Source organism: Hylobates moloch, unplaced genomic scaffold (genome assembly GCF_009828535.3).
Source record: "Hylobates moloch isolate HMO894 unplaced genomic scaffold, HMol_V3 SCAFFOLD_2, whole genome shotgun sequence".
NCBI classification, from domain to species: domain Eukaryota; kingdom Metazoa; phylum Chordata; class Mammalia; order Primates; family Hylobatidae; genus Hylobates; species Hylobates moloch.
The window spans coordinates 61,057,960-61,081,994 of NW_026652277.1; the positions used below are offsets into that span (position 1 = coordinate 61,057,960).

The 24,035-nt window shown below is 39.1% G+C and overlaps 2 protein-coding genes across 6 annotated transcripts in view; both read right to left on the reverse strand.

The window, feature by feature from the left end:
• Positions 1-24,035, reverse strand: part of SLC4A4 (solute carrier family 4 member 4) — a 491,091-nt gene that overhangs the window by 354,818 nt on the left and 112,238 nt on the right. Inside the window, exon 1 of one of the 5 annotated variants that reach the window (XM_032150498.2) lies at positions 19,083-19,721. The exons of the other annotated variants lie outside the window; for them this stretch is intronic. The gene's annotated coding sequence lies outside the window, so the exon portion shown is untranslated. Of the gene's footprint in view, positions 1-19,082; positions 19,722-24,035 lie in introns of those variants that run through there. 5 annotated transcript variants of the gene reach the window in all.
• Positions 1-24,035, reverse strand: part of MOB1B (MOB kinase activator 1B) — a 376,190-nt gene that overhangs the window by 96,577 nt on the left and 255,578 nt on the right. The window lies entirely within an intron of this gene.

Below are 24,035 nucleotides of genomic sequence, written 5' to 3' on the forward strand. Positions count from 1 at the left end.
CAAAATTATGGAAGGCTTCTTCCTAGATAAGCACTTTAAAATTCTGACATTATAAGCTAATAATTCTTAACATTTTGGGGGGCCATGAGCCTTTTGGAAATCTGATGAAAACTGTGAACTGTAACCTAAAAATAAAATGGATATATGAATATATAATTTAAATGTGGCTATAGTTTCATGAGGTTATTGAACACTCACACCTCAAAGACCAACAATGAACTTCAATTAAAATACCCTAGTCTTTTGGTCTTGTTTTCCATATTTAATGATTCTCTTATATTCCAATACTCCTTTAAATATCAGCCTTCCCCTAATGAGTTATAGTCATGATCTTATTTGCAAAATTTCACATAAAATGTGGTCTTATTAACAAAGATTAAATTAGTACACAAACTTACAGGAAAATAACTACTTTGCTTATAGAAAGAACTATAGAGAGGCAAAGAATTATCCTACTTCCCAAATGAGTTCTACGACATAGTCAATGAGCAATTTCCCATAAAAAGGCTATCACACCCAAAGCACTCATGTTTGAATGTGAGCTAAATTACAAATGCACAATTAAAGTTGCCTTATCCTTATGGGCATACCCTCTCCAGGTCTGATAGTAAGAAAGTCCCATGACTGATGATAGATAAAATAATCTTGATCATTACCTTTCCAAATTTAATGTACTGTAGTTAAATAGTCATGTTCACTGGTTTTGACTGCATCATCGCACTTTCTGATCTTTCTGATAACAGAAAAACATTAGATTTTTTGGAGGTGATGTCTTGCAGCTGACAGGCTCTCATTTTATTTTCATTCAAATTTTGGAGGAGTCGATAGCTAGAAACTGATCTTTTGTTTTGTGGTCCATAAGGTCAGTATTAAATATTAAATATTTTTGTGTATGCCCCAGTTTCAGTAATGTCATAAATATGCTGGACATACTTCTCCAGCAAAAAATAAATCTATATACAAATTCTGTACACAACAATATTGAGGGGTTTCTCTGAAGCCCAGCTGTGGGTCTCAGACTTCTTCATGATGAAGAAGATATACCTGCATTCAACAGACAAATGTGAGCTGACACTTCTGATTTGGTGGATGGGGGGGCCTTACCTCCTTAAAATGACGTGGAAAAAATCTAACTCTGCTCTGCCTTTAAAGATGTTAATCATATGCAAAGAAACAACATTCATCAGAAATAATCACCACAGCATTCTCTTTGTTATCTGGTGGGTTTCTCAAAGCATAAAGGGATTGACTGCTCTCAAAGTAAGGTCCTGGCTCTTTTCTATTTCAAAGGCTGAGAAGCTGAGGGATGGGGAGCCCTCTGCGACTGCCACAGTGACTCCATCCTGCATCTCTCCAGAGAGCTAATCAGGAGACATCCTGACGCTGGCAACACAAACAAGCCAGGAATTAGTCTGGCTAATGTAGGTATTGTCTGCTAGGACAGTCACCACCTACCTTGTAAATTCTAACCCACCTCCTTCCTAAAGGTCCTGTCACACCATCACCCATGACCTCGGTCTCCTCAGGATGTATGCGTTAAATCCAGTGTTAAGATGTATGTGTTAACTCCAGTGTTAGCCATCTTATTCCATATTTATTTTGTCTACATTAGTCTCTCTCATTGTCTTTCTTGTTCTCTAGTTGTTTTATATAAGTTCATCCTCAATATATGTCATACAGTGCAACTGTCTATAATACACTGTTAGGCATATATATGGTCTATATTCATTATTCCTCAGGCTCCAAGGTTAAGTTAAACTAGAAAAACTATTGTTTAAAATGATTCATTTCTTTAATATATTAAAGTTGTTTTTGAAATGTGATTTTTTTTTCCACTTAAAGTTATCTTGATCCCTCCTAGTTCCACCAGGTTTTCTACATGCTGGATTTACTAGGGACAAAGAGACTATACTAATAGCAAAGACTAAACTTGCTAATATTTAATATTCCATTTTAAAAAATAGTATTGCAAAATGATGAACAGGCAAAAGTAAGATGAAAAGTGAAATCTGTATGGAAACAAGAAGAATAAAAAGTTTTCAAGTACTCAACATCCTTGGTAACTTTTCCCATGACCCTGTGATTGGAAACCAGGACATCATTTAAAATGCTGGTCACCTTGGAAAGCAAAGACACCTCTAAAAATAAAAATCAGCATTTCCAGACTCTGTCATAATGGCTTCCTGGTAAACAGAAAGACATGCTTGCTATTCTATCCCCACATGGGGGTTGTGGCAATTAATTATTTAACATTTGGAAAGTGCTTTGAAGATAAGAAGCTAAGTGCTAAAAATCATCATCAATTTTCAGGAAACCACACTTAAAGTGAACCTACCAGGTTTATTGTTGGAAACTGAACCATTAGTATAAGGCCATGTTTTCTTTTTCCATTTCATCTAGACCATTAGATCAAATAGCCAACACCACATGGAATCTTCCTCTCCTTCTGATAAACCTTTGAGTGACCTGTGGGTGAAAAACTACTTGGTTTTCTTAGAAAATATAAATTCTAATAACATGGTTTTTCTGGAATTTACAGTGTTTTGCTTATTAGGTATCTTTCCTCTTCTGCCTTTTATTTAAATTACATAATAAACAGTGAGTTTACTAAACATTTCACATGTAAAACTTTGTGAGTGATTAAAATCTAGTTTAATATACTTCTACTAACTAGTTATCACTTAAGCAAACATTTATTCAGGTGTCCCTGACTGCATTACATTTACATATTTAGATGAACAGTCCCAAGACTTGATTAACCTTTATACGCTAAATGAAAGTAATAAGCCATTCTACTTAAATACACAAGTGTTTTGGATCAACAGATTTTCCTTCTTACAATATATTCTGGTTTGCATTTATTCATTTAAAAAACTCAGGTCAATGGCCCAAGATTGAGAAATGCATGTTTTTCACCAAGGTATAACTAAAATCCACATAAAAACTTACCTACATGCATGCTAACAAAAAAGAGGGCATTAAGTGGTTTTTAAATTGGGAATCATGAGCAGGACCCTCTGCAAAGCCATCACACAGTAACTGTGGCTGGCTTGGGATTAAATATACAAGAGTAGAAATTTCACCTACACCCATTTTGGACACAATACATAATTTTGTCCAAAATATTATTTTTACTTCACTATCTCTTACGCAGTGAAAGATCATCTACACCAATGTCATAATTTCATGTTTTTGAGAATTAAAAGCTACACTAGCATTGTCTTCTTGGATATAGAGTTGTTTCCATTAAATCAAGCTCAACAATGTTTCTCTAAAAAGAGGGTTTATGTATTTTAATCCCCTAAATACACAGTTTTAAAAGTCATCTTTCTAAAAGGAGAAAGGACTTGTTATGCAATACATTTTTACCACTCATCATATATAAACATTAATACATTTTTACACATCTATTAGTCTACCTCAAATCTTTTATCCATATTCACTCTTCCCAAACCCCACCACCCCCCGCCAAAATGTGGAAGTAAAATCTTAAATGTGTTATATATTCTTAGTCTCAATAGGAAAAAAAAACGTTGGCTAGTTGCTGAAGTGAGAAGATTTCCATTAGGTTCTTGGCTCACATAACAAAAGTAACCATGGAATTCTGCATAGAACCCACAACAGATTGCTCAACTCAGAAACAAGGTTAATGTCTAAGAAAGTTAAGCTAAAACAAAATTTCTTGTTGACAGCTTGATGCTTACTATGTATTCCATGTAATCCTCATTTTCTACAGATCATCATATAATAAATATGGAGATACATTATTTTCCATGGTTCATTTCTAACAATCTCATTTTTTAAAAAGAAATGGAGAATAAGTACAAGCAATTTAAATTAAAACTGGGGAGGAAAATGGATTCAAGGAAGCCCTCTTTTTTAAAAAAATTTTCAAAGAAGGTGTTGTATTATTTCCTCCTCCACTCTGCTGGCTTTATTAGGGTATACAAATAATGGATTACTGGTACAAACAGAAGAAATATTCACACTTGATATTTTAAAAGAGTGTTTTGTGGCATACATTTTTAACTATCTCTGCTTTAATGTTAACGGTGCAATTAGATAGTCCCTTAAAAATAAACAACACAACATAGTTGCAATATTTGGGGAGGTGGGGGAAGGGTGAGTCATTTCAAATAAAATGTTTTCCACCCATAAGAATATGAAGGAGATAAAAACTGTCCAAGGGAATTAGCCATGTCCTAAAGTGAATGAGAAATGAATTGGCAGAGACTGAATCTCCATGAGAACATTACTTTGAATCAAAACCAAATTTCTAAAACATTCCAGGTGATCTGCTCTGTATTTATGGAATTTAAATACTGAAACAAATGATTCTGAAATGTTTAAGAAATACAGCAATTCAACTGTCAATGCTATATGTATTGGTTATATGTTTTGATGTTTATATCTAGGCCTACAGTGATGGGATAGGTGAAGACCAACACTTTGAGGAGCTTCTCAGCTGGATACTAACCCCCGGTTATGAACTGCTCTTATCACACCAGTCTCCAACTCAACAGCAGTGAACTCTCTGTTAACTCAGAAGTTGCTCATCTAAGTTACTTTGAGAGAGGCCAACAACTAATACACACATACTCCTAAAACTTTTATCCACCATATGTCCAAATCCTTCAAATGTCATCTTCAGTAATTACTTCTTTTGCATCTTTCTTCTGGTAAAAATTAAAAACACAAATGGTACTAAAACACATTATACGTTAAATCATTTCTTACTAAAATATTGTCAGATGTTTTCCTCTTGCAAAGAAAATTTAAAAAATTAATAAGGAGAGTATTAGCAGCTTTCAGACTCGGAGCATATTAGAAGAACCACAGTATAAGAGGTAGGGCTGATAAAGTCAGGTATGATCATAATAACAAACACCTAAACCATACTGACTACATGCTATGCATTTTTCTAAGCATTTCACATTCATTGACTTACTTAAACCCTAGGAATTAAAGAAGGTTGGGATAAAGAACTTGGAAGCACAGAGTCCCCCGTCACAAGGCACGAAGTCTTTGGTGCTGTGTTGTGCGGCCCAGATCTCCCCTTCAGAACAGAGGTGCTTCCCCAGCTCGTGGAGTGTTGGTTGATAACGCTCAGCAAAACCTTGTTCTAGAAATTACCTTAGCCAAAGAGAGCCATCTGACCCAAGGTCACACCCCTCTCCAGAGGCAGCCCATATATCATGACCAGTTGCTGTGGGATAAAAAGGCCTGGCTTCCTTATCTGGGGGCAACTCTAAAGGGTCTCTCTCCCCAGCTCCAGAGCTCCTGATGGGATCAGCGGAGGCCTCTGTTACTGTCTTGCTCTTCAGCTCCTCCCTCTTCCCAGTCCAACTTCCTTAACTCCCCCAACAGGTAGCCTTCCTCAGTACAAGTCCCAGTAAACTTCTTGCACAATCTCAGAAACTGTTTCACAGGGAACTCAGCCTAAGACAAGGGTAGAGACAGGATTCAAGCCTGGGCTCTCTGGCTCCAGAGCTCATGCTCTTAACTCACACAGGGAAACCCTGAAAGTCATGGAGGATTCAGAAAACAACTTTGATGGGCATTTCCAATTATCTCAACAGCCTATTGAGTCAAGAGGTCTCATTAAAAATAACTGAAATTTGCCACATGATTACTAGATCTCAGCAACCTTCTCAAAGCCCCCCCAGGTATTCGTGGGCTGTGCTCACCACCTATCCTTTCTTTTTTTTTTTTTTTTTAACTATACTTTAAGTTCTGGGACACATGTGCAGAACCTGCAGGTTTGTTACATAGGTATACACCTGCCATGGTGGTTTGCTGCACCCATCAACCCGTCATCTACATTACACCCATCCTTTCATATCCTTCCACTCAGGCCCCTTTGCTGATGGCCAATGGCTAGTCAATAATGCCACTTTCCAGCCCAGGATACATTTATACATCCTTTTGTTTATCTTTTATGTTGTAAAGAGGGTGTCATAGCTGTGTCTAAATAAGGATTAAGGCATAATGACATGGAAACACTCAATGTAGGAGCAATAACTTCACATGTCTCCAGACCTGAGACCACGTCTGAATTATATAATGAATATCAACAGATGAACAAGAGGGAAAATTATATTCAATATGTTGAAACAGAATAGAAATGTGTGCAATTCATTTTTAAATGATGTACATCAGTAAATATTTTAGGACAATTTTAGTTTAGACACTTAATTAGTAAGCTTCAATTATCAGAAAATTCAATTAAAGTGACTACTTCACACTCTGTTGACAGCAGATAAACAGGCCACTCTTGTAATTTAAGCAGACAGGTTCACAGTTTCTCATAATCAGCCTCCTCAAAATATGATTTCCTCTTCCTTGATTCCACAGACCCTGCATAGTACCTACTAAGGCTTTCACATCATCCCACCACTGCTCCCCAAGCCATAGGGGTTCTGTCAGATCCCACATCCCCAGACACTTACCTAAGGACTAAATCCTAACTTTCTCTACAGAACTAAGAAGTTATTCCATCAGCTGTCAACTCAAGTAGCAGCCTGGGCCACATGCTCTAACCTGCTTTTTTCTGCTGTTCTGGTTTTTATATAAAAGACTCTGTGGTCTGGGCACAGTGGTTCACGCCTGTAATCCCAGCACTTTGGGAAGCTGAGGCAGGCGGATCACCTGAGGTCAGGGGTTCGAGACCAGCCTGGCCAACATGGGGAAACTCCATCTCTACTAAAAATTCAAAACTTAGCCGGGCATGGTGGCACGCTCCTATAGTCCCAGCTACTCAGGAGGCTGAAGCAGGAGAACTGCCTGAACCTAGGGGGTGGAGGCTGCAGTGAGCTGAGATCGCGCCACTGCACTCCAGCCTGGGCAACAAAGTGAGACTCCGTCTCAAAAAATAAAAATAAAAATAAAAAAGGATACTGTGTTGTTCAAGCCCATGTGGCAGAATCCATCTATCACAGAAGCTAAAAGCTGTAGGCCAAACAGGAATACATGGCATCAGACTTTCCAAGCTCTTTAATTTGCATACATAGTATTACATTTAAAAAAGCTATCCAAGATGATGATTTTTAAACTCGCCCAAAATAAAATATATTGCATTTATTTGGAAAAGTAAACTTTTTCAGATTAGTGAGATTATACCAAATAAACCCCAAACCAAAAATGTTGGTTTCAATTCAGAAATAACATCCAATTTCGTGTTATCAGTAGCAAGGTGTGGACTTGTTTCACAGAAATTGTATAAGGAAGTCTAAGTGCTTATTTTATAACCTCAAATGTAACAATGCATTTATACTAGTGCCTTCTAGTCAAGGTCAAGCGGTGAGATAAGACATGCTGAGGCCAGTAAACTTTATAGGAACTGTCATGTGTGGTCAGACCCACAATCCTCTAGACAAACTTTCAGTGACACCTGACGACATCAAAGAACAGGAAATTATTCTACAAAATGATAAGTGACTTGAAGAAAGTTCTGTGAAAAGAGGATAATCCTGGGTAAAGTCCTGAGTAAAGAGAGAATAACCACCCAAAAGATTAGGTCTATTTACCAAATGTCCATCTTCTCTTTTAAATTGTATAAATACTTAATGCGCCCAGTGATTTGCTCTGGACCTTCTCCTGTTAGAGTATCCAGTTTTTCCTCTTGTGGTAAAAAATCTGCTCACATAAATACCCACTGTATAAACTTAAACTTTTTAAAAATTTAAGCTAAACCTACTTCTCTCAGTTATGTATTTTTTTATTATTTTTTATTTCGTAGAGACAGGGTCTCACTATGCTGCCCAGGCTGGTCTCAAACTCCTGGCCTCAAGCAATCCTCCTGCCTCAGCCTCCTAAAGCACAAGGATTACAGGCATGAGGCACGCAGCCTATTTCTCTCTTATAGCTCCTAGTTCTGATATTCTTGGATTTGGGGAAAGTGTTCATGACATTACAGGCTTTGGTGAGGTCTCCTTTCAGACTTGACACTTCATTGTTCAAGACCATAAGCATTCAAATAACTTTCTGTGTGTTCTCTTAAAGAAACTCCTCCATTCTCATGACATGCAGTGCGTTTCTCTAGACCCTTCCCAGTTACATCTGCTCTGAGGTGCAAGAACACACCCTCAAAGGAATATTCTAGACAAGACAGCATAAAGTTCAGATACATGGACAAACATAGAAATACAGCATTTAAATATTCCTATTAAGAGATAATTGAACTCAAATGCATGTTGAAGTGTAATATTTATCAATATATTAAAGAGTAGTGAAACACTGAGATTTCACTGGAAATATTATACATATGTAATAAATGAAACATCTGTTCTAAAATGTCTCAATATATTGTGCTTTCACATATATTGTAAGGTAATGACATGCACCTAACAGAGATATATAGAACAATGATATTCTCTCACCTTTACATAAAATCCAGTGTTATCATGCTGCCCTAATAACCTGTACCATAAAGAAGTTCTACTCTCATTCACTTTTATTTGCATTATATTTTCCAAAGATTTTATAGAAACAACATTTGGACTTCAAACTCTTAGTTCAATGTAATCAATATGATCAATATTTTTAAAATGATTTGAATGAGGCAAACACCAAATTCACAGAGATATGAATAAATAAGTGAATGAATGACTCTTCCTTCTTGGCTGCCACATGAGCACCTTTTCCAACAGAAACCCACAACCCCCAAAAATAGAGAGTTAGTAGGTGTCTCTAATTCTATTTTTTATAATCTGTGGTTACACATATAATCAGTGATTAATAAATACATATTTCATCAGAGCAAGCATAAAAATTGCAATTCCTTATAAATCTTTTTTTTTATTATACTTTAAGTTCTAGGGTACATGAGCACAACGTGCAGGTTTGTCACACACGTATACATGTGCCATGTTGGTGTGCTGCACCCATTAGGTAAAGGCCTTTTTAGGCATCTTTAAAGTGGTGTTCATTGGGGGAAGCTAAGTAAAGCGTACAGAAAAACTCTCTGCACTATATTTTTGCAACTTCTAGTGAGCCTGTGTTTAAAAACAAAAAGTTATTTATAAAAGTGCTAACAATTCATTTTTAATCTCAAATAATCAATAAGTAAAATGTATCCAACTCAAAGAACTGATCAAATACAGTCATATCAAAATAAGTTAATTAATTTTTCCAAGAAACTATAACACATCACAAAGCATAATAACAAAGATTCATCCCCAAAGATATGGGTTCCAAACTTCATTACAACGAATTTCACAAAAAGTATGTAAAAAGCCTAATAACAATGATCACAGCTACTGCATTGGAGGAATATCTCCAGAAGAAATACAGTTTTGTTTTTGTTTTTTTGAGACGGAATCTCGCTCTGTTGCCCAGGCTGGAGTGCAGTGGTGCGACCTCAGCTCACTGCAACCCCCACCTACCGGGTTCAAGCAATTCTCCCATCTCAGCCTCCCAAGTAGCTGGGATTACAGGCACCCACCACCATGCCTGGGTAATTTTTGTATTTTTAGTAGAGATGGGGTTTCGCCATGTTGTTCAGACTGGTCTTGAACTCCTGACCTCAAACAATCCACCCACCTTGGCCTCCCAAAGTGCTGGGATTATATGCATGAGCCACCATGCCCAGCCAGAAATACAGTTTAAATAAAGTTGGATAAGATGATTTGGCATCTCTGGTCTGTCTGCATTTTTTTTTTTTTTTGGAGACGGAGTCTTGCTCTGTCTCCCAGGCTGGAGTACGGTGGTGCAATCTCGGCTCACTGCAGCCTCTGCCTCCCAGGTTCCAGCGATTCTCCTGCCTCAGCCTCCCAAGTAGCTGGGATTATAGGCGTGAGCCACCGCACCCAGCCAGTACACATTTTAAAAATATTAAGTATCCCTCCATTAAATAAGCATTTTCTGGCCACTATGAGGACCATGGGGAAGTATACTGTGTAGACAACATGAATACATATGAAACAAAGAGCAGTGCAAAGCAGTAAGCAATAAAGTGATCAATTCAACTGTAGAATTCACTGCCTAAGGTTTTGGCAATAAAAATAGATAAGTGTTTGAACTATCTTTTCTTCTGATGCTTTTGGAGTGGTGTTTTTATTTCATTTCTTAATATATTTTTCAAGAGAAATTATCTAATCTAGTTTATCTAAATCTTTTGAGACATTTCCTATCCGCCTTCTCCCTTTTCCCTGGCAAAGGAGCTCAACTTATGAAAGTGCAAATGTGTGAGCTGCGTGTTTCTGCTTAATCGTTAATGCTCAGCCATTTTCCAAAGCAATTGTAATCAGTACTTTAGCAAAGTCCCTACCATGAGGCCCTACTCTCTGCTAATATCGTGAGTGCTCATCTCACATTCCTAAGGACAGAGTCTCCAGAGGTCAAAGGAATCAAAGGAATTTGTGAAGCAGTTCAACTGTGATGTCGCACTGCAGCTGTGGTCACGCAATACTCGAGAGAGTTTCAGGAGTGTAGCCATCAACACTCAAGATCCCATGAAACTTTCAGTCTAACTGATGGTCCCACTGATTACTCACTCAGAACAAAACATATTTCACCAAATATCACTTTCAGGACTTCATTCCTGATCCTTCTGGGGTAGAAGGTGCAAAAACCTGGTTTGTATTAGAGACATTAGGAATATTTCAATAAGGCCAACAGATTTCCATGCTGAAGAGCACAAGAAATGGTAGAGCTAATACCATTCCCTTGGGAGATCAGTTTAGATAGTTTAATTGTCATAATCCTATTTGTTAAACAGGTATCCTTCCCTAAATCCGTAGTATACCCTTGTTTTTTAAATCCCATGTGTCAAGTAAACCGAAAGGAGCCTTGCTTCCAGCTTTAAATAAAGCAATAACCAGGCACGCCTGGATGCATTTGTTTTAAAAAGAGCCAGTTTAACTTCTCCAAGGAATGAAATCACTCAGAACAGACGAGATTTTTCTGAAATTCACTGTTTTTAAAACAGTAGTTTAACAGGGTTCACCATAACTACCCTTTGTATTTATTTCAATTTTCCTAACATTATGTCTGTAACAGAAAACAAAAGCTGTTTACTATACCAGATGATTCCATTTTCCACTAAATCACACTAAATTGGCCACATTTGCATCAAGCACACGAGGTATACTACCTAATATGTAAACGTCCTTATAAAATGCAGACTGACTTATGTTATTCTGAAGTAAAATGTTACATGCTCAGTATTCTGAGTACCACAGAACAGCTATACTTAAATGATGGCAGCAAACAACCAAGACCCCTATAAGCTCTTAAAAAAAAAAAAAAAAAACTCCAATACAGGAAAAAAGGAAAAGAACATCAGTCTTCGGGTAAGAAAATCTAACTAGATTTCTATATAGAAATCCAAGTTTCTTCTGCTGCAAGTCTGATTTTTCAAAGGGATACCTACTATTATTTAAAGGAAGATCATGTAATTCCCCAAAACAAAAATCACACAAATTTTAATTTTATTTAATTTAAAAATAAAAATGATATGCCTCCAAACCACTTTTTGAATAAAGAGAGTCACAACATCAAGCCAACAGCTGAAAATCAGACCTATCAAAGGGTTAAGAATTGTTGCTTTACACAAATGTATATAAGGTGTATGCTGTTTGCTTTCATATTATAATCAACATATCTGTGAAACACCTTATTCATATTAAGCTGAAAAGGTACTATAAAAGCTCCAGTTTTCAGCTATTGTTCATCCTTGAATGTTCAATTTTACACAAAACATGGTTTCCAAAGTATTAGCACTGGAGAACCCACTGTAATATTTTAAATCTGGAAATTTGTGGCCATTCTAATTATAGAAGCTAAAAATATTCAGTGTGTAAGCTTTGGGGATCACTCATGGAGTGAAGAGCAGTGTAATCATTTTCAAGGGTTCTCCAAGTCGTGTGTGTTACTTGGAGGCATAAATTCAATATGAACTATATAGAAATGGGTGATCGCAAACTGCTGGCTATTAGACTCAATTTTTCAATATGATGCTTGATGAACCTTGGATCCAACTCAGCTTTAGCAATAAAAAGTAAAAGTCCTAGAGAAAAAAAATATATAAAGCACAGCTTGAGTTACTCAGTAACGGTTTAAGAAAGATACTTAAATGTGTTCATTCATTCAGCCAATAAACATTTATTAATATGCCAGAAACTGTTCTCAGTGCTGGCATAATTCAACTCAAGAATAAGGAATGTTAAAGAATACAATAACAATAATAATAACTAACATGTATGGCCATTTACAGTGCTGAACAAGATTTCATAAAGATCACTTTATCTGTTCCTCATAACTCCTCTGTGAATGGGGTTTTATAATTATTTTAATAATGAAAAAAGACACAGATGATTTTTTTAATTCTTAAAATCAAACAACTAATAAGTAAGAGAGCTGGATGTCCAATTCATACCTTCCAAATACAAACCTCCATTGGTCATTGGGCAATACAACATTACTAGATGCTCTACTTTTATGTAAAGCATTGAGGACAAGTTCTGCATGTTTCTGAGTGCTGTATTAAAGTTATTTAATATTGTTTTGGTTTGGGATTTTTAGGGATAAAGTTTCGAAGATCCAGACTATCATCTTTACAAGTTCAAAATGTTTGTAATCTCTTTATCTCATGAATTTACTTATTAGATGGAAGCATTGGTGAATGAGTTTGCCTGGTTAGCTGAGTCTTCTAAACAAATAAAAGAACTTAACTCTCCAAGTATTAAAATCTTCCTTACTTGAGAAAAGATACTGGATAAAAATTTCATGAGCAAAAAACATGAACAAGTACTTTACAAAAAAGTGTAGACAATAATCATATGAAAAGATAGACAAGGTATTCTTAGAAATGCAAATTAAAACTACAGTGTGATACAACTACAGATCCGATAGAATGGTTTTAAAAAAAGACATACAAAACCCCTTTTGTAAGGATGTGGTGTAGATGATACTCTCACACAATGCTGGTAGGAATGTGAATTAGTACCAATTCTGGAGGAAGGCACTATCTACTAAAACCGTCCCATCAATTAAACTGGGAAAACACACAACTGAAATTCCCACGTGGGCCGGGCGCGGTGGCTCACGCCTGTAATCCCAGCACTTTGGGAGGCCAAGGCAGGCGGATCACGAGATCAGGAGGTCAAGACCATCCTGGCTAACACGGTGAAACCCCGTCTCTACTAAAAATACAAAAAATTAGCCGGGCGTGGTGGCAGACACCTGTAGTCCCAGCTACTGGGGAGGCTGAGGCAGGAGAATGGCGTGAACCTGGGAGGTGCAGCTTGCAGTGAGCCAAGATCAGGCCACCGCACTCCAGCCTGGGCGACAGACAGGGCAACATGTTCACCAAAAGACATACGTAAGAATGCTCATAGCATCACTATTCATAATAGCCAAAAACTGGAAACAACCCAAACAAAATTAGTAAATCAAGAACAAAATGGATAAATGTACCGTGGCATTCTTATAAAGTGGAACACTATGTAGCAATGAGAATAAACTGATGCTTCACACAAATCAAGAATGAATCTCACAACATAATGTTGAGCAAAAGAAGTCACACACAAGAATACATACCATGTAATTAACTGATAGAAAGTTCAATGATAGGTGAAAGTAACCATTGTCTCACAAATTAGGAGAGCGGTTACCTTGGGGGGAAGTAATGACTTGAAGAGGGAGTTAGAGGAGGCTTCTGGATGCCAGCAATGGTCTGTATTTTGGTCTTGGCACTGGTTACATGGACATGTTCACTTAGGTCAATCGCTGAGCTGTCTACTGATGGTATGATGACATACAATTTTCTGACCATATGTATTTCAATAAAAACTTAACAGAAAGAAGAGGGGAAGGGAAAAGAAGGAAGAGTGGAGAAAGTGGGGGAGGGAGAAGGGGGTGTAATGAAGTGACGCTATCAGAGTCCACATCTCCATAGTCCTCAACCACTGTGCTTGCTTTAGTTCTTACTTCTGTCTACCTCTTCCTTTACTACCACGCTGTTTTCAGGCACTTTTCAATGTTTTCTATGTATTTGCCAATAAAGCCCATTTTAGTCTTCTACTTTGTAGTTTACTGTTTGCTATGGGATGAAAAACTTCCTAATCAATCATAGAACAGTATGTGTATTAAAAGTAAACTGACTCTGAGGGATGTCCTAGGAGTAAAGTGAATTATTTTTAATGTATTTATTTTTTTACCCTCTACTCTGCCTGCTCAGAGGCTTTTTTGCTGGGGAACATGCCAAATGTAGGAGTTCCAAATAGATGAAGTTGTTACTAGATCTTATCAGTGAATATTAGATCTCCAGGCCAAAGCTAGAATTAACTAACATAGAAGTCCATATCCCACAAGTTTACTTACTTGCAAATAGTATTAAGAAGAATATTAATCAGTGAATATACTTTAAAAAAAGAAATCACCTCTTTCTTCTTAAATAAGATGTCTTCAATATATTAAGAGATTTTTCTAGTTGTGTCACTCATTGAATATTATAGGGGTGTTAAACATAACATACTCCTTTCTCATTTTGTATTTTTATTCATATTGATTTTTTTAATCCCCAAAAAAACATACTAGGAGTATTATTTAAAACTTTCTTAAGGTTTTTAATACAGAAATTCGAGTTAAATTCGAGTCAAGGAGTATACCTTTTCCACACAATTATCCACAAAGTAAAAATACAAAACTCCAAAATATCAGTTGGTGGTTATTTATTTCCTTTAACATACTAATTTCACTTAATTTCTTTCTACGTTCGTTCTACATGAAAAACGAAAGTTAGCTCTCAAGATGGTAGCTAAAACTGGTACACCCAAACTGAAAATTCTTCTCTCACGAAATACTCCCTGGATTGCAGAACCTGAAAGAAAGTTGCGGCAGGTGTGCACTGCTACTGAGCGGAATTACCAACAGAAAATGGAAACCATCACTTTAAAACAGGATAAACTTTTATCTGCTTTAGTATCTTCTGCTGTGACTAAAAGGACATTCACCCATTCACTGACAGTCATTCGACAAACATGTATCACCAGTCAAAAGATTAAAATACTCATTCCTACCTCCAGCAATAATTTGCAGCTAAGTTTAAGAAAAGCATACAGAGTTCTCTGTCATAGTTTCCTCTTCATCTCAATAAGCATAACAATCCCTTATATTTACTTAGTTTTCAGGAAAGAGGAACAAGATGATGTTTTGGTTTACACAAACAACTACAGAGGCACATAGTTTCAACATTACTGTTTCTACCTATCTTTTTCCAATACAGAGGCTCCTAAACGTATGGTGGGTTATGTCCTGATAAGCCCATCATAAATTGAAAATATTGCAAGTCAAAAATGTGTCTAATACACCTAACCTACCAAACATCATAGCTCAGCCTAAGCTACCTTAAATGTGTTCAGAGTATTTACATTCGCCTACTAGGCAAAATCATCTAACACAAAGCCTAACCTATTTTACAAATAAACTATTGGATATCTCATGTAATTAATTGAATGCTGTACTGAAAGCGAAAAACAGAATGTTGTTATCAGTACTCGAAGTATAGATTCTACTGAATGTGAATGCTTTCACACCATTGTAATTCTGAAAACTTTTAACTCGAACATAATCGGTCTGGAGCTGTCTATATTCGGCATCAAGTAAGACATTATCATTAAGGAATAAAATTATTGGCATCATTAGGGAGACTGGAAGAAAAAGTTTTATCTCTCCTTTGCCACAGCAAGTAAATAAAGCCATTAGCATTTATACACTTTTTCATTTTTTAGAGACAGGATCTCCCTATGTTGCCCAGGCTGAGGTGCAGTAGCTATTCACAGGCACAATTTAATAGCAATTTTATAGGCACAATTTTATAGCACATGACAGCCTCGAATTCCTATGGTTAAGTGATCCTCCCAACTCAGCCTCCAGAGTATCTGGGACCACTGCACCTGGTTCTCATTGTATTTTCCATGTCTTGTTAGAAATGTCGTTGCACTGCTGAGACTACCAAATGCAATCAAAGCCACTGCCACAGAAGTATTATGAAAGTAGTTAATATGGCTTCCGACAAAATTAAATCAGCCACCTCTACAAATGGGTTGTGTCTCTGTGTGTGTGTGTGTGTGTGTGTGTGTGTGTGTGTGTGTAAACATACATTAGACAGAACTGAGTAAAGGGGAATCCATCCCTATTGCTGGAAAAATAACCAAAGGTGTGCACTACTGAAGATAAAAAGATCATCCTCATGTCAGAACAGCAGCAGCATATTTTCCATTTTTGTGACCCAAACGTATCAACAGTTTAAATACTGGGAGAAAGGCAAAATGTATTTGGAATACAACTTAGCTGACCTCAAATAAAACTTTATTTCTCCTTTCCTCTAAGATTCCTACGTTATGGAAAAATAGTAAGATCCAGTTTTGTAAAGTCTTACTAGCTTCCTGGATGTTCTTTATCCATTTTGCTAAATGACTCCATAAAAATACATAAATTTCATAAGTCACAGGTTGTCCTTGGAAACAGCATCAACTGAGATCCATGTTCTGCTTATAGCTTCCTTTGTCCCATCAAATCATGCATTCTGATTCCTTCCATTTAGCAATCAAGAAAACACCACTTAGAAATTTTAATCATCATTAGATTTTCCTCTTCTCAGTTTGTTCTTTCCACTCCCAATCTTATCTATCAACTCCACTCTTAGATTTCATTCATATTATTTTAAATAAACACAAAGAAACTCCAAGAAACAGATATGTATCTCGCCACACTTAAGTCCAGCAGAGTCTCTCAGGACGCTTCTCCTCTAACAATAGCAGTCCTCATATGAGGTCTACAGCGCTCTCAGAGGCAGGCAAGGAATCCTGTTTATTTACATGATTCACCAGCTACTGTGCATTTCTTTAAGTGTTGTCTTTTCCTTTAAGATGTAAGCTATGGCCAGATATCACTCTTGTTATCAGAACAAGGGATCAGAACCTCAAAACTGTACCTGCCAGCACTCAGCGAAAAATGAGATTACCATCAGGGCCTACTGGAAGTTGTCCCAAAGGTTACCCGATTTCTATCGCATTATTCCTCTAAATCTGATTGCCTTTATTTCTTTCACACAACATTTTTGTAAATCCAAAATGTCTCTTAATCATTCAGAAGACTGAAATCATAGTACTAACATTCAAACATCTAAAATTATTTAATATTGACTACGTGAACTAAAAGAAACACATTAATCTAAACTGAGAGTACATTCTGTCAATCTCATTGGGTAAGGTGTCTAATGTATGTTTTTCAGTCTCCAGAAATGACCCCAAAAGAGCAAATGGCACCAAAACTCTCATTCTGAAGTACACTGAAATCCAAAATGTTGGGGGCTTCTTAGTTTTCAGTTTTTTTAACATGCCTGGGACTATCAAAATATCCCATCTTGTCCTTGTCACCCCCACTCCTACAAATGTTCTCTGCCTCAACAGCTCATAATGCAGTGGTACTGCTTTCCTGTCTCCATCTACATATATGAGAGTTTCTGTGTCATCTTACCTGACAGTGTGGGATACAGTTAAAACAAATCATTCAATTTCAAGATCTACCACAAAGACCAGAATCCTATCAGTACTTTCAACTTTAAAATGAAAGTAAAAGTTTTTTCTCAGCTATAAAAGCTATAGAAAAATAAACAGGCACACTTCCTTTGAATGAAGTTATACTAATATCTTCAGTTTAAGTACTAAAATGACCATGTAAATTATTTACATGCTAATATGATAGACGCAAGAAAGAGAGCTGTAGTCATAAACGTTTTCAAAAGACATTACATTGGCTATAAAAAGCTACTGAATATTGCTCTAATGGCATCGATGAATCTACTCAAATCACAATGGAAAAAAAAGCCTAAATGAGCAATGTACACTTAAATTAATTTAATTCAGGTAGTATTACAACTCCAAGTCCCAAGATACAAGAAAAAAGAGAAATACAGTACAATACAGTGTCTCTTAGGAAAGGAACTGTTCCAGGATTTGAGACAATGAGCATTTAGTACAGCCCAGTGTTCTTGATTTCTCATTAGGAGCAACTTTCCAGGGCACTGAAGCGAACCAGGAAAAGAAATGGGGAGGGTAAGCCAAAGGGGTCGCTGCTCTTCAGTGTCAAGTTGGAAAGAGCTTGCTGCGATCAATCATGCTGAGAAGGTAGGGCCTTGAGAGGGAAAGAAGGGTAGAAAAAACAGTTTTACAGGGCGCTGAAAAAAGTGACAGAACAGAGGTAGAACTGCTTCCTCCATCTTTCACGTCAAGTTCAAGTTTTTCTTTTTGTTCTATAAGAACTTTTGTCTTTATGGTGCTTGCTGAGGTTTGCTGATGTAGTTCCCAGCTCCTGCCTTCCTCTGGTGACTTATTAACGGACTGGCAACGGCTGAGTAAAATGCACTTAAGAAAAAAGAAATCACCTCTCTTTGCCAAGACGCACATGCTGCCCAGTACCTGAGGAAGAGCTCCGCTGTCGCTGGCCAAGAGAAATTCCAGTTTAACCTCTGCCTCCCCTATCCAAATCCATTGCAAATAAATGTGTGTGTGCCACTTGCAGAGAATCTGCCTGACTCACCCCCCGCCTTCGGTGTGCCAGGGAGAGATGTAAATGCTCCGTCCTGGAGCTGGCAGTGAAGTGGGGGCCGCGGCCTCAGTAGCACCGAGGGTCCCCAAATCTCCGCCTGTGATGGGTTTGGGGATGTGTTCCTCTCAAGCAGGTGCCTGGTCACAGCGCGACCACCCAGGCTCACAGCAACACACGTGTCACTGAGCCCGAGCCCAGCCCGCCGCAGAACCGGCCCCGCAGTCCTTGTAAAGACGCCCAGTTGCGCGCAGGGGACTTAGCAGTGAGGGAGAAGCAGACCACCCAAACTCTTCCTCTAAACCCTAAGAAGGAAAAAAAAAAAGTACTTTTCCGCGGAAGCAGCCTCCACACACTGCCCGCGCCCAGCTCAGGGGATGCCCGGCCCGCAACTGACCTCTCTCTCCCTCCCATGAGCGCGCTGAGGCCGCCTGCGCGCCCTACGGAATCGGCCCCCGGGCCCGCGCCCGCCTCCGCCTTGGAGCTAGGGACCCCATCGACCCTCCCGGCAGCTGCCGGGGCCAGGCGCTCACCTCCTGGGGTCCGGCTTCCGTCGCTCCTCCAGTTTGGCGGCGGAGTGTGGGGCTGCAGCGGCCACTGCCGCCGCCGCCGCCGCCTTCGCTGCCACCGCGGCCGCCGCCGCCACCGAAGCGCTGCCCGGCGCGCCGCCGGGGTTGGAGGCTGGGGGGCCGCGGAATCCCTGGAGGCGCGAGCCCGGGAGGCGGCGGGGCCGAGCCGCGGGAAGTTGTCTGCGCCGGGCGCGGAGCGAGCGGGGCGCCAGTCACCCGCGCCCAAGTAGTCACAACTTTGCCGCCTGGGTGGGTGCGCGCTCCGGAGAGAGGCGAGCGCAGGAGAGCGGGGCAAAGGCGCTGAGGCGGGAAGGTCTTCGGAGCAGGCAGGACTGGAACCTGAACGGCCCGCGAGGAAGGGGGAAAGGTGGCGCGGAGGGGATGTCTACACTGCCCGTGTGGTGCGCGGCGGGCGAGTGTGTAAGAGCGCGGGCGTCTACTCTACTTTGCCTCCTGCAGCTCCTGCATATTTATGGGGATCTCTGATGTTCCTGCTACTAACTAACACTGCAGCAGTGGAGCCCAGCCCAGGCGCCCCTCAGGAGCAAGCCGGGGTGCGGGGGCTCACGGAAGGCGGCCGCGGCGGAGGCTGTGCCGCGAGCGCGAGCCTGCGATCCATATTTAAAGCCGTAAGTGGCCTCGGCCGGCCCCCTGCCCTGCCCTCGCTCGCTCGCGCCCGCCAGCCCGGCCCCCACCGCTCCGGGCCGCTGCTCGGCGTCAACCGCCCGGGCATCGGCGGCGGGGAGGGGCCTCGAGCCGCGCCGCCTCCGCCGGGGGCTTGGGCTTTTCGCGCAGCGCCCGCCCGGAGCTGGCGGAGGACCCGGCTCCGGACCGGCCGGTCTTGCCTCCCGGGTTCCTTCTCTCTCACGCCCTGGGCTGGGTCCTAGGTCCAGCTTTTTGTCCTACTCAGAAGAGTTCCCCAGTGGGGAGAGCCTGTGCTTCCATGCAGAACTAAAATTGCCTGCATTTCCCAGCTCAGATCACTCTTGACTCTATAAAACTTGGGGCGTATAGAGTGCTGCCATAACACAGTATTAAGTAATTGTTCACCTCTAACAAAAGATGTTTGAAGATAACGTGGTTGTCAACTGTGTCCTTCACTTATGTCACTGATGCCTTTCTGTCTTCCTTGGGAGTTAGGAAAACAGCCTTAGCAAAGTGATTATTTGTATTTATTCTGTTCCTAAGTCTAATAATGAGGTTCAAGTACTCTTTGCCAAGCAAATAATATATCAATGATCCAGCACCATTGCCATCGGTAAAGGACTGAATCATAAGTAAACCATTAAGATATGAACAGACTGTCAGCACAGACACACCGTCTATTGTTCTGGGTACTGCTAGAGAGTAGTCACTTAATGGATTACAACCACATGGTATATCATGCAAGTGTATATCATTTTCTAGTAATACATATTATATGTAATGTATGTGTGGACATCACTGACCAAACTGTGTTTTCAACAGTGGCCACCAAAATGCATAAAGCTCAAGAGAAATAATTTCACACACCAACTGCTCCTGGTTCCCAGTCTTTCTCCAATACAAAGCTATAGCTAATAGGACCTCCAAGGGAAAAAAAATGAGGGTAGGGAGTAAATAATTTGAGGACAGAGGCTTTTCTTTCTAGTATTCCAAACTGGAAGAGATCCAGAGATCCATGGTGCCTCACCAGTGCTTGGAAAGCAGGAATGGAGCTTGTGTCTTTTAAAAAGTTTGTATCTTTAAAATCCTTCGTTAATGCTCAGAAGGCACAAGGAACCACCCCAATCTGATGTCTGAAATTAAAATGTACTGTCATGTGTCTGTTGTCACATCTGGCTCACATATATGTTCACACATTCTACATAACCCAATGCAGTGATATTCCTCAGAATATCACTGGGAATTTTTCATGGGAAACTCAAAACCAAAGATAAAACAAAAATTTAGCTTTAAAGTTTTCACCTAAATGATAATATTCTGTTTCTAGGCTAATGTTAAAATTAACTTCACTCCCTGAGCAGGCAGTTAGCAAGAATCAGCAACCGCAAAGTAAGCTAACAGGCAAAGGGAAGTCACTTTTGTATTAAAAATTTGCCACTGCTGTTCAGCAGTTTTTCACACTGTGGATTATGTATTTCAACATAGCGGCAATTTCTCATTATAATCGTGAAGCAGCTATGAACACTCAGTGTTGGTGAATAAGAAAGAAAAAGTCCAAGAAACACATTTTTCAAGCATTCTGCTGCAAAATATATCAAACTCTCCTTCACGTAAGTTAAAAAGGTAACTCCTGAAGGCATTTCAGTACAAAGATTGGCAAGAATTTACCCTAAAAGGAGCATAGAGTTGGTTTGTGGGCTGGGAGGCAGGGAGACAATGAGAGTACTATGGAGGTGAGATTTGGTATGTGTCTTAAATTAATGAGAAAGAGTCTTTGGCAAAGCGTTGACAACCTCTGTTATCATTTTCATTACTTGATGTTTGCTATCCCACAATTAAAAGAGTGTGTTCTATTTACTTTCCTATTGATTAGTGTCCAGTAGTTGAGATATATGTGTGTTTTCCTTTGAAAGGTCATTGATTAATTTTTCTTATAAACTCTGCATGTGATCACTTTCGATTGCTTTTCCAGATGATAACAATGAATCCTGAGATTTTTGTTCACCTCTCCTAAAACTTGTGCTATGTCTCTTGATTCTCATAAGCACAAAGAAAGATTTATTAGTTCTTTTTCTCTTGGGGTTCACACGGCTTGGTGACAAGAACGAGCAGAAAAACTGATAGAATTAGAAAAATGGTGTAAGTAAGCTTTACTGATAATGATTTGTTTACTTTTTAATCAACAACTCTCTGTACTAAAGGACCTCTTAGAATACCAGCCCAGTACTTAGCTTATTAATCAAATTTCTTTCGTATCATCCAAGGTCCTAAGAGGCATCTAAAGAAAACAGAAAGGAGGAAGGACCTTTGTTTCAATGACAAGCACCATCTAGTGGCAGCAGGTGATGACGACATAATGTCTCTAAGAAGAATGAAGACGAAAGTTTTCGAATAGGTAGTCCAGGCATTTCTGGTGGCTTATAGGCATGACATTCTTTGATTCTAAAACAAGAAGTCGTATGTAGTAGAATAATGCAATTGATCGGCCCTACGTTGGTTATTGAAAGTAAGTGCCGATGTGACCTGCAGATAGGATTATTAGCATAGAATTTTCTCAGTATTTGTGTGACTGAATAGGTCCTTAAAGACTCTGTATTTAAGTTTCCTCATTACATAAAATAGGAAGAGTGATGGCTTGTCACCAGATGTTATCTGTAAAGCACTGTGTTCAACAAAGAGCAGAATCCATAAATATAGCTATTATATTTGGATTTTTTCACTACTAGGAAAAAAAGGTGAAAAATATTGTTGGATGTTTCTCCTGGAGTTATACAAAATTATAACATTCATACGCATTTCATATTGGGGCCTAAACAGAAAGGTGGTAGGAGATAACGTTATAGCTTGTTACTATAAACGTCAAAGACTGATCAGAGATGTTTGTCAATATCAAGTCCTTTTTAAATAGGTGGCTCATTGGCGAAAGTCTGACCAACATTTTGCTACACAGAATAGAGATTTTCTTTGTGCTGATATTTGTTTGGACTTGTAGTTGTTTGCAACAGAATGATCATTAAAGTTGCCACTCTGTATCAATTTTGTTAACCACTTCATTGTGTAAGAGTAAGAAATGAGAAAAAGCACTTTTTTTCTTCTCATTCTAAAACCAATCTGGGATGAAAGATAGATAGATATAGATCGATAGATAATAGATCACCAAAGGCCTCATTTTTGTTTCACTTACACTCCACAAGTATTCATATTCAGTCTGGCAAATTCTTGAATACATTCAACTAATCTAGATTTATAATTAACATTCTCTTCCTCAAACCCCAGGTTTAAAAATACCTGTAGCCCCTTTTTATGAGGAGAGAATGAAGGTGAACACAGTTTTTGGAAGCTGTCAGCACAGCATGAGCTGGTGAAAATAATTTTATTTGGTTAAACATGTGTCCCAAGTTGCTTCACAGCTTTATCAACTGAGCTCTCAGCCATATCCAACTGTCATTTTAAAAACACATGCCTAAAGTCAAATATCAGAAGAGGTTCTAACTTCTGAAAACAGGAGCTTATCTCAGTTAATGTCAAGGAAGGCAAGTTTTTCAATCTGAGTCTCAGTTGCCACAGCATTAAAATCACGGAGCTTAACATAATACCCCAAAATTCAACAATTCCAACAGGATACCGGAATGATTTCCTCTAATAAAATTGAACAATATGTGATAGAGAAATATGCAAATCTTTCAGAAATGGTATCAACATATTTATTATGAAAGCTCTGTTTAATAACCTTAGGCCAATGTTTCAGCCCCTTCCTTCTACAGGAATTCTCCCATAGATCAGCATAACACAGGACACAGGCCTCTCTGTTTGGAAGGAGAAGGAAAACTTAAAATGAGCTACTAAGCCACTAAAACCCAGGTCCCTGATTTAAAAGATTGGTCTGGTTTTAGGTACGGTGGTAGAGAATTATGTTAGACTTCTCTACCAGAACAGACTCTTGGGGCCCTTGGATTCTGATAGTGTGAGTGTGTGTGTGTGTGTGTGAAATGTACATATGCGTGATCAGACTCGCGACTTTCCAGACACAGAAAGGTGTTTTTTCCTTTGTATTCCACTGGCTTCCCACCTCCTTGGGAATTGAATGGGCCTACATGGCAGGCCACCTAAAAGCTGCTCCTCCTTTTTGGCCTATGGACTAAGTCATGCAGATTCAGCTGTTCCATTGCTTGGAGACAGGTCTCCCTATGGACTAACCGACCACCAGATCCAACTGGGCTATAACCATTCACATCCCACTGGTCTGCTCTTTAGACCAGGCCTATCTTGGAG